The sequence below is a fragment of the Portunus trituberculatus genome, chromosome 41 (assembly GCF_017591435.1).
Source record: "Portunus trituberculatus isolate SZX2019 chromosome 41, ASM1759143v1, whole genome shotgun sequence".
Classification (NCBI taxonomy): Eukaryota; Metazoa; Arthropoda; class Malacostraca; order Decapoda; family Portunidae; genus Portunus; species Portunus trituberculatus.
The window spans coordinates 19,745,941-19,758,440 of record NC_059295.1 but is presented as its reverse complement, the minus strand read 5'-3'; the positions used below and the strand labels follow the sequence as shown (position 1 = coordinate 19,758,440).

The following is a 12,500-nucleotide window of genomic DNA, read 5'->3' as shown; positions in this document are numbered from 1 at the left end:
AAGCAAGCAGACAGGCAGACCTACACCGTGTAATTACAAGCAGAATATAAGACAGCAGCTGTACTAACCTGGTTTGCTGCTTGCACGTCGCCACCTCAGCCTCTCTCAGTTCTGTGCTCCGCCTTGACCAACTCCTCGGTTTTTCAGAAGCACGACGGGAAGGAAAGAACGGGCGATCGTCCCTACCAACGCCACCGGCCGCTACCTGCAACACCGATTAGTAGGCCCGTAAAAATAAACGAAAATCAATAATTGGGTTAAAAAGAGACACAAGTAATTGCAAGGGAAATATGCGTCGGGATTACGAATATATACATAGGTGGACATGGGTGTAAAGAACAAGCATTGGTGATATGGTGCGTGTGGATAAAAGGAGGAGAAGGTGATGTGGTGGATAACAGAATGCGAGGAAAAAAAAAAAGTTTGCATGCGTTTGTGCTTCGCGATTGTGTGTGTGCTTGGGGCGGAAGGCGGCTCGTCCCGGGGCGGCAGTGACACCTAGCGGCACCAACTTGCACTAAACCACACCAACATTCATGCCTCCCTCCCTCTCTCTCCCACCTACGTAGTACCTCCACCGTCCCTCTATTCCCTCCTCCCCCTCCTTCTTCTCCACCGTAATCATCACCGCCACCGTCACCGCCTTCGTCACGGCCCTCATCGTTACCATCGTCACCATCGTCTTCCTCGTCATCAAGGGTGTTGCCACGACCACCAGCAGCGTCGCCACCCCAGGGAACACCACTGCAGGTAATAAAATCCTCACCATCCTCCACCACCACCACCACCATTATATGTGTATATCATCATCACAATCATCTCGTTCTCAGTGTTGTCCGCGTCAAAACTATTATCATTACTAATATCAACCCCCCCAACCATCACCGTCACTGCCACTACCACAATCACCACCAGACTCGTCATTTTTAGTGTTATTTCTGTCACCACCACTATCACCACAACCACAATCACTGTAACACCACCACCGTTACAGCTACTACCACCACTACTAACAACAACACTAGCCACCATCACCACCACCATCACTACCACCACCAACCACTATTACTAACAACACCAACAACTACCAAACACCACCACCACCAACAACACCAACAACAACAATAGCGTTAACTCCACCATGAATAATGAGGCAGCGTTATTTCTGTCACCACCACTATCACCACAACCACAATCACTATAACCAGCCCTATAACACCGTAACACCACCACCATTACTAACAACAACAACACTAACTGCCAACATCCACCACCACCACCACCAACAATAACAACAGCGCTAACTCCACCAGATAATGAGGCAGCGGAAATAACTCGGTGTATTTGGTAATCATCTCTTAATCACGGCGATGATGAAAGAGCGACGGGGAAGAAAGCTTTCAAGACCAAACGAATGACTTAGGCGGTTTCGGTTCCAGGATTCCAGTGTTTCTATATTACGATTCGGTTCTGTTACACGAGGACTGGCCTATCACCACCCTTCCCATCTATCCCACGACACACATAGACACACATACACACACATACATGCATACATACATACATAAAAAGGTAAGAAATGAATGTGGTGGTAGTAGTGGTAATGCATTTTCCATTTTCTTTCTTTTATTTTTGATTTTCTAGTTTCATTTTCTACACCGTCTTTTTTTTTTCTAATGCAAGATTTAACTTACAAAATCTCGTGGGTTAATTTGTATATATCTATTCTCTTCTCTTTCTCTCTCTCTCTCTCTCTCTCTCTCTCTCTCTCTCTCTCTCTCTCTCTCTCTCTCTCTCTCTCTCTCTCTCTCTCTCTCTCTCTCTACCTACCTACCTACCTACCAACGTACCTACCTCACACCTACGTACAATGACCATTACAGCAAGGTTCACTTAGTAATGGGAACAAAAACTTGCCTCCCACACAAACACTGCTGGCTCATCATCACGCCGCTAATGATCAGAACAGAGAAGTCTTGCGCTTAATGCTAATGTTCTGTGTCGGATGTTAATTAACTATGAAATTAACCAGTCACAGAACGAATCCTGAGAGGCATGGCGAAGGTGGTGGTGGTGGTGGTGGTGGTGGTGATGGTGAAGATAAGAGGAGTAAGAGATGGAGATATACTAAGGTTGAAATATCTACAGTTATTGAATCTAGGAGGAGGGAACTAAAGATCGAGAACAATTAAAAACTTCAGCAACAATAATAACAGCAGGAACAGCAAAGGAATAACAGCACTACCACCAGCAGAACAATAGAAGAAAAAAGAAGAGCAAGAATTAGAAAAAAAAGAACAATAACTAGAAGAAAGGAAGAAAGGAAGAACGGAAAACATTAGTAAGAGAAATGTTGTGGAAAGATAAGAAAGAGCAAGGAAAAGAAAAAAATGGAGGAAAAAGAGGACAAGGAGGAGGAGGAGGAGGAGGAGGAGGAGGAGGAGGTGGAGGAGGAGGAGGAGGAGAAGAGGGAGGAAGAGGAGGAGACAGATTACATCCTGCCAGCACCCAATTGTTACAAAGTGGAAGACGAATGCGAGCTCACAAGGAAACACGAATGAACACACAAGAAAATAAAAGATAAAAATAAGGAGGACGAAGAGAAAAAAAAAAAAGAGGACAAAACCAGGAAAAACAAAACAAAACAACAGGAAAACAAAGGAAGCATTAGAATAACAAAAATAAGGAAAAAACAGAAAAAACAAACGTAGGTGGTATATTTGAAGTGGGGCTGATTATTCATTTAATTATTTCCTTTATGTATTGCTTCCTTAACTAATGTTTAGAGTAAGGGGTGGTGGTGGTGGTGGTGGTGGTGGTGGTGGGGTGGTGGTGGTGGTGGTGATGACAAGACCATTTATCTGTTGTAATGTTGGTGCTTTTGCTTCTGTTTTCACTTTCATTTAAGTTTTTTTTTCTTATCTCAAACTCTCCTGAAGACAACGAGAGAGAGAGAGAGAGAGAGAGAGAGAGAGAGAGAGAGAGAGAGAGAGAGAGAGAGAGAGAGAGAGAGAGAATATCCAGTCTTGTCAGTCATGCAAAACACACAGACACACAGACACACACACACACACACACACACACACACACACACACACACACACCTCCCGTAGCGTCGCCTATACGTACACGCCCATCAAAAGGAGGCACAATAATTCTCACGCTCCATGAAGCAGTGAATGGTGGAAAAAATATATTATACTGTATTATAATGAAGGCAATTCCGGGAGTTAATTGGATCCGAATAAGTTAGCAATCCATCCATCCCTTTACTGGCGATTAATTAACTTGGTCTCTGTCTGCCCAGGTGTGTGCACTGAGAGAATAACACTGAACACACTCACTCACACTCACACTCTCTCACTCACTCACACGAAGGTACACAAACAGATATGGTAGTGTACTGTGAGCAAAGGTGTATGGGTGTATGTATTCAAGATGGGACACACACACACACACACACACACACACACACACACACACACACACACACACCTTCAAATATCAAGGTAAAACCTCCAAAAAACTTTAAAAACTTAATCAAAACAATGTGGGCCTCTCTCTCTCTCTCTCTCTCTCTCTCTCTCTCTCTCTCTCTCTCTCTCTCTCTCTCATCAAAAGTTACCAGAAGCGAAGAAGAAGGAAGAGGAAATGGATAAGAATGATGATAAAGTGAAGGAAGAAGAGGAGGAGGATGTAGCAGAGACAGGAGAAGGATGGTGATGAGAAGGAAGAGAAAGAAGAGGAGGAAGAGGAGGAGGAGGAGGAGGAGGAGGAGTAGGAGGATGAGGAAAATACCACTGCCAACCATTACATCTTAATTACAGTACAAGTTGGCGGTTGGATTACAAACGTTGGCTGAGGAAAATGAAGGATGGTTGTGCATACTTAGTCAGACAACTTCCCTCCCTCCTTCCTCCACCCTTCCTTCCCTCCACCTAACCTGCTTCTCCTCCTCCTCCTCCTCCTCCTCCTCCTCCTCCTCCTCTCCTCATTCACCCTTTATTTCCTCTTATTGTTTATATTTTCTTCTTTCATTGCTGCATTTCTTTTTCTCTTCCGTCTTTTGTTGCCTTGGTTTTATTTTGTTGTCTTATTCATTCATTTAACTTGGTTCTTCTCTTCCTTTCCTCATTCATTTTTATTTCATTCATTCATTGCTGGATTTCTTTCTCTTCTGTCTCATGTTGTCTTGGTTTTGCTTTGATGTCTTCATTTATTCATTCATTCATTCATTCTCTCTCTCTCTCTCTCTCTCTCTCTCTCTCTCTCTCTCTCAGAAAAATAAATAATGCCGAAGTAATCTAAAAGGTGAACAAAAGGTATATTTTCAGCAGTTATGTTGTGAACTTTTGAAAAGCTTAAATATCCTTTGCAAGTTCCGTGTGCTGAGTTGTTCCTAAGCTGACTCTGCGCCTGTTGGAGGTAAAGCATCTCATCTCGTCAAGTCCTCGCATTACACTCTTACCGACACTGTGTTGACATTCAATTTGTTCAATGGAAGCGCATAAATCTAGAAATCTAAAGACTTTTGAATTTCGCTCATATTTCAGTTTCTATTTGTGTGAAGTATGTCAAACATTTTGCTACAAACTTTCATCGCACATGATTCGTGTTTCCACAATGTGACTTAGACGAGAAGACTTTTTACTTTCCTGTGTATATCATTAATTGTCCTTCCTAAAGAAGACTCACTGAGAATTGTGGCAGTGCCTTATATTTATCTCAATTTCCCAGTCCTGACGGTATAAAGAGTGTGAGTGCGAGACTTCGTAGCTTTTACTCAGATTGAATCATGCACAAAGGAAAAGATTAAAGTGCTTCATATCATCCACCGAGCTTCATTTACTGCGTTTCCAGTTTCTCCAATCGCACCAAATACTGCGCCACAACATCACGACTCCTAGCACAAGATAGAACTAACCAGACTTCTTTCCTGAGATATTGTGTGTTTTTAGATAAAGAAGCAGAGTTAGGACTGGAAGAAAGTGTGTTTGTTCTACAGCCTTTGGTGTCTTCCTCTTATCGGGCAATGCCGAGACTTGCTCCACATGCTCACGCTATCCCTTCAGTCTCTCCAAGGCAAGAATTACTGTGGCTTCGTTCACTCATTCGCTGTCGTAAATTCTATGACAAATTGTCTGACTTGATTTCGTTTTCGTACTCTGCTTAGCACACCTGTAATAAAGCAGCATAACTTCCTATCTCAAGCTTGGATTGATGGCAACTATTTGAGACTCCAAGAGACTTTTAGCAGACAGTGATTACTAAGTTATTTTTTGTATACGTCCAATCTTTAGGAGGGTTTCAACTGTGCAAATACAAAAAAAAGTACGCTACTGATAAAAATAATTAGTAACACTACTCACAGATGTATAACAAGAGACAGTAGACTGCATGTTGAATCCACAGACACGAACCGATACCAGAAAAAAAAAGAAAAAAAAGAAAATAAAAAACAGGACTAAGCGAACCCAGGTGAGCATAAAAAGCACCAAGGATATGTTACAACAGATCTTGCTACAGGGTGCCCTCATGCCCACACCCACACACCGACGATTAGCAAACTTATTAGCGACTTATAGTTCACTCGACTTAGGACTGTTACAAATTGCCAGCCAACCAATACATAATGCTGTACTATTCCCTTGTACCTTTGTCCTTCGTCCTGATCACTGTAAGACTTCTGGAATAAGATGGAATGGTAGGAAGGAATAAGTAAGCATGTTTTTCTTAGAGATTGGCATATATATAGGTCTAATGAGTTCTCGCAGCTTATATATATATTTTTTGTTCTTTTTCTCGTTCCTAATCTCACTCTAAGGTCAACTGGATGCCATCGTCGACATTTTAGGTTAACGACTTATAAGAAGTGAGCAAGTGAGTAGAGATAAATATATGGAGCTTGGCAAACAGAATCCCGGTCGTGCTAAATATTTCATCTATATATAAAAAAGGAAAAAGAAAAGATACGAATTGACCTACATCTCGGGGTATTCCAGCAATAGTAGTCACCTGCGACTTTATGCATCTAGAAACATCAAATTCCGAGAAAATCAACAAATAAATACACACACACACACACACACACACACACACACACACACACACACACACACACACACACACACACACACACACACACACACACACACACGAATTCAATCAGATACGGCAGTGAGTCACAGTCTGTGAGTAGAGCATCACATGGTAAATGAAAGTAGTAGTAGTAGTAGTAGTAGTAGTAGTAGTAGTAGTAGTAGTAGTAGTAGTAGTAGTAGTAGTAGCGATAGTAGTGGTATTATTATTATTATTATTATTATTATTATTATTATTATTATTATTATTAGTAGTAGTAGTAGTAGTTGTAGTAGTAGTGGTGGTGGTGGTGGTGGTAATATTAGCATTAGCATTAGTAGCAGTATTAGCAGTGGGCAGCAGTAGCAGCAGCAGCAGTAGCAGCAGCAGCAGCAGCAGCAGCAGCAGCAGCAGTGGTGGTAGCAGCAGTGGCAGCAGTAGCAGTAGGTGCAGCAGTGGCAGCAGTGCAGCAGCAGTGCAGTAGTGGTGCAGTAGCAGTGGTGCAGCAGTGGTAGCAGTAGTGGTAGTGGTAGTAGTGGTAGTGGTGGTAGTAGTAGTAGTAGTGGTAGTATCAACGCAGCAATAGTAACGACAATAACAATAAGTAATAATAATAGAAAATAATAATAATAATAATAATAATAATAATAATAATAATAATAATAATAATAATAATAATAATAATAATAATAATAATAATAATAATAATAATAATAATAATAATAATAACAATAATAATAATAATAACTACAATATAATCAAGGACAACAACAACACAGATGACAGTGAAGGCGCCATTTCCTTTCCACCTCCTTCAGAGATGCAAAACACGACAGCGTCTTCACGTACCGCTGTCATCACCACCATACCTCCTCTCTTATACTCACACACACACACACACACACACACACACACACACACACACACACACACACACACACACACACACACACACACACACACACACACACACACACCTTCCTTCATCCATTTGCATACACTTACACAACATCCTCTTCTAATATACACGCTGTAGACGAAAATGGGTCTTGAGTTCTGCTGATAAGATGTTACGGTATATAGTTCGTTTTCTTCACGTATGTATACAGTACGTAAAACAAGAGTGTATTGCTGCCTATACAGTAATACAGCCATGGCGTAGTGTCCTTTCAGTACAGTGTCAAAACCTTCAGTATGCTTTTAAAAATAAGTAGCATTGGATCTCTTTAACCTCTTCAGCACCAGGGCGTTTTCATATTCATTCTGGTTACTATTTGGGGATTTTATACAGCTTCAGAAACTTATGTGGAGGGGAAATAAAATAGTGAAAACTGTGGCCACTAAACCTCTGACCTCCATAGATCCTTCCTAAAGCAAATAAAATCGCCTAATACCAAAAACTCATGGAAAAAATGTGTTCTAGTACTGAAGGGGTTAATGCAAAACATGACTAACTTGTCTACTACATACATAACTGCAAAAGACAAATCGCTCATGCATTTAAACAGTCTATACACACTTTCTTTTTTTTTTTTCTAATATCGTTCCCTAAAAAGAATAAGATGAAGGACATGAGTTAACTTGGAACCAACTTGACGAGGGCGCTAAAAATAACATGGAGGAAGGATTATGACATGTGTTGGGCGAAGTGGTTTCCTTATACAAAGTTAAGCAGTTCTGAGTCGCCCATCAACAACCTGAACAACTGACAGCCTTATTAATATCTGTCTCTATAATATTCGTACCCTGGTTCCTCCTCCTTTACTTTTACATTATCAGCAAAATCACCATCAGCAACACTGTCTAGTAGGAGGTGCAACGGTATTCAAGACTGTTCTCATGATTCTGTCGACAGTTTAACAAGACTCCTGTTTCGCCAATGGGGAGAAAAGAAGATAACTCGACTTACTATCTCTCTATCATCACTGTGGCTTTTGACAGTAATCCTTAAGAACGCCATAAGCCTTAAAGAATCAAGGTCTTAGGAGCTGAATGAAGAAGGCTCTATAACCAGATTGTCAGTTCCGAATCACTAGGGAACTTCAGAAGATCAGGTAGGTTTATGGATGAAGATGATACATGGAAATAGGCAGGGATGATTTATACAAGGACTGACATATGTAGGTCTGTCTGCTTCTTGTGGGCCTTCCTTATTTCTTATTTTTTCTTAATGTTCTATTTTATCTGGGATTTGAATTTTTATGTTCTAAAATGTCAAAAAACTAAGATTAGAAAAAGAAAACAGTGTAGACTTTCGTACAGAAGAACTGAATGATGCTTGATTTATCACTGCTCTTATTTAGAAACCCCTTCCCCTCTCACTACGACAATTTTCCAGACACAGAGATAACTATCCGGTTTTCAAGAGTTTCTCCTTTAAATAAACTAAGAATATTGCCAATCTACCACCAAAACCATAAACATACACTTAGAAACACGAGTATCTTCATCTGGAGCCTTTGGAAACGCAATGATGGTGAGAGAGCAAGGCGTTTCAGAATATAGGCCTGAATCACACAGCCACTCGAACACTCAACACATCTACTACACAGACACCTACACAGTACAAACCCACAGCCACACAGACGCAGCTGCCAACATGTCAAACACATAATATATTCAATTCCATTCCGCCTAAAAAGGAACTGATGGTACTTTGTGACTCTTTCTTGTTTTATTAGTTAGTTTCTATTAGTGACTGGAGACGTTCGTGTGTGTGTGTGTGTGTGTGTGTGTGTGTGTGTGTGTGTGTGTGTGTGTGTGTGTGTGTGTGTGTGTGTGTGTGTGTGTGTGTGTGTGTGTGTGTGTGTGTGTGTGTGTGTGTGTGTGTGTGTGTGTGTGTATTTAGAGTTTATGTACCTTAACGAGTGAAGAAGAAAATATAAAACAAATATAAATGTACATGATCAGTTTAAAGCCTCATTACAACGCTAGAAACAGACGTGATAGTAACGATGAAAACGAAAAAGAAAAATGTTACTATGCTACTCGCGTCACCACGAGAGGGACTGACCATCCAGTTTTCCAAGAAGTAAGCCTACAGGCAGAACATTCAAGATCCGAGGAAGAAAATGTGCAGGCGTTATTACCCCGCGATATAAAAAGATAATTACAGTAATCTAGTTACCTCAATTTGTCATGTGGAACTCTGCAACACTGGAACTCTTTCCCTACTTGTGTTTTTCCTCCTGCTTGCTGCATGACTGTTTTGAAGAAGTAGCGAGGCACCTCATTGGAATACATTGGCCTTGTTCTTTCATTAATTTTCTGAGTTTGGATGAGACACGTTGAGCTTTTTTTTCTTCTCAATCTTCTTAACCCTTGTCCAATCTCCCTGACAGAAAAAAAATAACATCTCCAAAAGTGCCATGATTAGAATAGATTCCTGTCTACTCCACTCATCACCCTCGTCATCATCAGCATATTCACTCCATCAACTACATTGCTATGCTTATGTATCGCCATCATCTTAACATTCACCATTATCTATATCTATCTCCGCTTTCCTTCTCACTTGTCCTTGTTTGACCTAATCAGAATTCTCCACCACCACCACACATTGCCAATATCCCAAACTGTAGTATATGTTGAATACCTATGCAATATTTTTCGTACCATACACATTATTTTTCCACCACTTGTACCTGTCCTTCTTCACCTGCTGGGCTGCACGTTCACACCTGCCTTAGTGCATGTCCTATATCTATTACCTAGTAGCCCCTTCAGTGCTGAGACTCGTTTTTTTCCTTGAATTTGGGTAGGATTAGACAATTTTATGACATTAGGAAGGGTCTATAGAGATAAAAAAATTATTGGCCAGAATCTTCACTGTTTGATCCCACATAAGTTTCTGAAGCCATAAAAAATTATCAAATAGTAGGCAGAATTGATATGAAAATGCGTCATGGTACTGAATCTGTCAAGTGAGTAAATGTTGATACACGAATTGGATGAAATTTAATGTTCGAGACAGTTCTTTAATTCTGGGTAATAATTTGGGTCTTATCCTTTAGCGACTGGCATCTCGGTGGGTCTTTTTTTTTTTCTACTCTTTTGAAGTACTTGCCCAGAGTTTTTCTTACATAAAAAGAGCTCTTGTGCATTCCCGATCATACAGTTACCTTGCCAATCCTTAGTCTACATTTTCACTGCTCTCTGGCCCGTTTGCTAGTGGCCACAGATATCGTGTATACTGACAGCCATACCTAAGAACGTACAGTATAGTAGTGGTCATTAGTTGAATAACATACAGTTCTCACTTTCATTGTGTTCAGAGTGTTTTTCTCAAAGTGCTCTGGTCAGTTGACTATCTTGCAAAACCTGACTATTGATGGACTTCATATAAGATCAGAGTACTTAAGGGAAGAGTGGTAAGTCTGGATTTCTACTCAAAATCTGACTATGAATATACCAACTTTTTAGCAGTGTAGAGAGAAAAGAGAGAGACAGAATTCCATTGATATTAAATGAAGGCACAACCAGAAGAGAATCGCCAAAAACTGCCTTGAAAGGAGATTAAATTAATACCACAATCTCTGTTCTCTATTATTACCTATGCATTTACTTCCACTGCCTACATGATTTCTACCACGCAGTGTGTATACAATCTTTCATAGAAGCTTCTCTTACAGCAGAACACACACACACACACACACACACACACACACACACACACACACACACACACACACACACACACACACACACACACACACATACTTTGAGGAACATGCAACCAACTCGTTTCCATAACAGAATACCTGTACTTCACCTGTGATTGATCATCTGCCCCAATCTACCAATCAACCTTCTTTCCTGTGTCCTTTTCACCTCCACTTCCTTACAATTGAAATACCATGTAATTTGTTTTTATCTCTCTCTCTCTCTCTCTCTCTCTCTCTCTCTCTCCAAATTAGTACCATATTTTCAATAAGAGAGAGAGAGAGAGAGAGAGAGAGAGAGAGAGAGAGAGAGAGAGAGAGAGAGAGAGAGAGAGAGAGAGAGAGAGAGAGAGAGAGAGAGAGAGAGAGAGAGAGAGAGAGAGATAAGAAACATTAACATACTTTTTCTTTCACATTCTCATCGTGTATTTACTTTTCTTTTTCTTTTTTCTCTTTTGACAAAGCTTGTACAATGGAAGTGGTGGGAAGCCTCGTTTTATCCCCTGTAATGTCCTTTTCTTTTTTTCGCCACCATTCCATCTCATCGTCGTCATTATCATCATCATCATCATAGGAACAGGATTGCATTATTGACGGCCACTTATCTTCTCTTCTCTCTAGGGATATAAAAAAAAATAATTGATTCCTGTGAAGCGAGCACTTTCCCTTCAATCCATTGCGGTAAAAAAAAAAACAGACCACTTTTCCCTCAATAATCAGATAAGGACAAGAATCATAGGTTTCTACCCACGCTGACTGAACCGAGCGTTTTTTTTTCCTTTTCTAACTTGCCCGTACCGTGTCGAGAACCGGAGTCACTTTCTGCCTAATAAAAGACAAGGTAGGTTATATATCGCTGCCATGAACGAGAGAAGCGAGCTCGGCGTCTGCCACACATTCCGTCCCGTAGAAAACCATAGTTAGGAAAATCCACAAGGGCGTGAGAGGGCGGCGTGGCGACCTCCGTAATTGCAGGTGGCAGGCGGCCTTGTCCCACACCCGACCATTACGCTTAATTCCCTACACATTGGTTAACACTTTAGGCGTATAATGTTGCGTTGTACAGGGCCGAGATTCAATAACTCAGCGAGGAGTGACAGACGCATCATCACGAGTTGAACTTAGTGAACAGAAAAGTGAGGATTAGTACAACGCCTCTCCAGGGACAAAGGAATACTCGTAGGCGGAAGAAAAAGACTTAAAAAAGAGAAAAAAATAAGAGTTAGTACTGAGAGGCTTTCTAGGGACAGGGTAGAGATGGAAAAGGAGAATTCACCAGAGGGTAAGTGTAAGGATTAGAACAGAGATGCTTTTAAGAGACAAAGAATAGGTGAAAGAGGTGGTGAGACAGAAAGGGTGAGGATCAGGACAGATAGCTAATACAAAGAGGCTCCCAAGGATGAAGAACTGCTGGGAGGAAGAGGATTTAGGAACAGGAAAGCTGAGGATTTAAGGATTAGTACAGAGAGACTTTGCAGACACGAGGAACAAGAGGAAGAGGAACTTTGGAAACAGAAAGGACGACGTTCAATAAATGAAAATAATACAGAGACTTTTAAAGACAAAGAAAATAACAGATGTAAGAGGAGACAGATGTACGGAAGAGAAGGGATTCGAAATAGTACAGAGATGATATATTATAGAGACAAGAACAGGTACAGAAGAGCTTAGAACACAGAAACAGTGTGAACTAATACCGAGAGAGATTGACAGGAAATTAAAGAACAGTCGGAGTTGGAGGAGTTAGGAAAGAAAAAGGCA

The 12,500-nt window shown here is 40.8% G+C and overlaps 1 protein-coding gene across 12 annotated transcripts in view; it reads right to left on the bottom strand.

Moving 5' to 3' along the window:
* The window catches only part of LOC123516581, a 299,402-nt gene that overhangs the window by 132,393 nt on the left and 154,509 nt on the right, over positions 1-12,500 (bottom strand). For all 12 annotated transcript variants that reach the window (XM_045276094.1, XM_045276093.1, XM_045276099.1 and 9 more), the window contains one exon: positions 69-205. The gene's annotated coding sequence lies outside the window, so the exon portion shown is untranslated. The remainder of the gene's footprint in view (positions 1-68; positions 206-12,500) is intronic.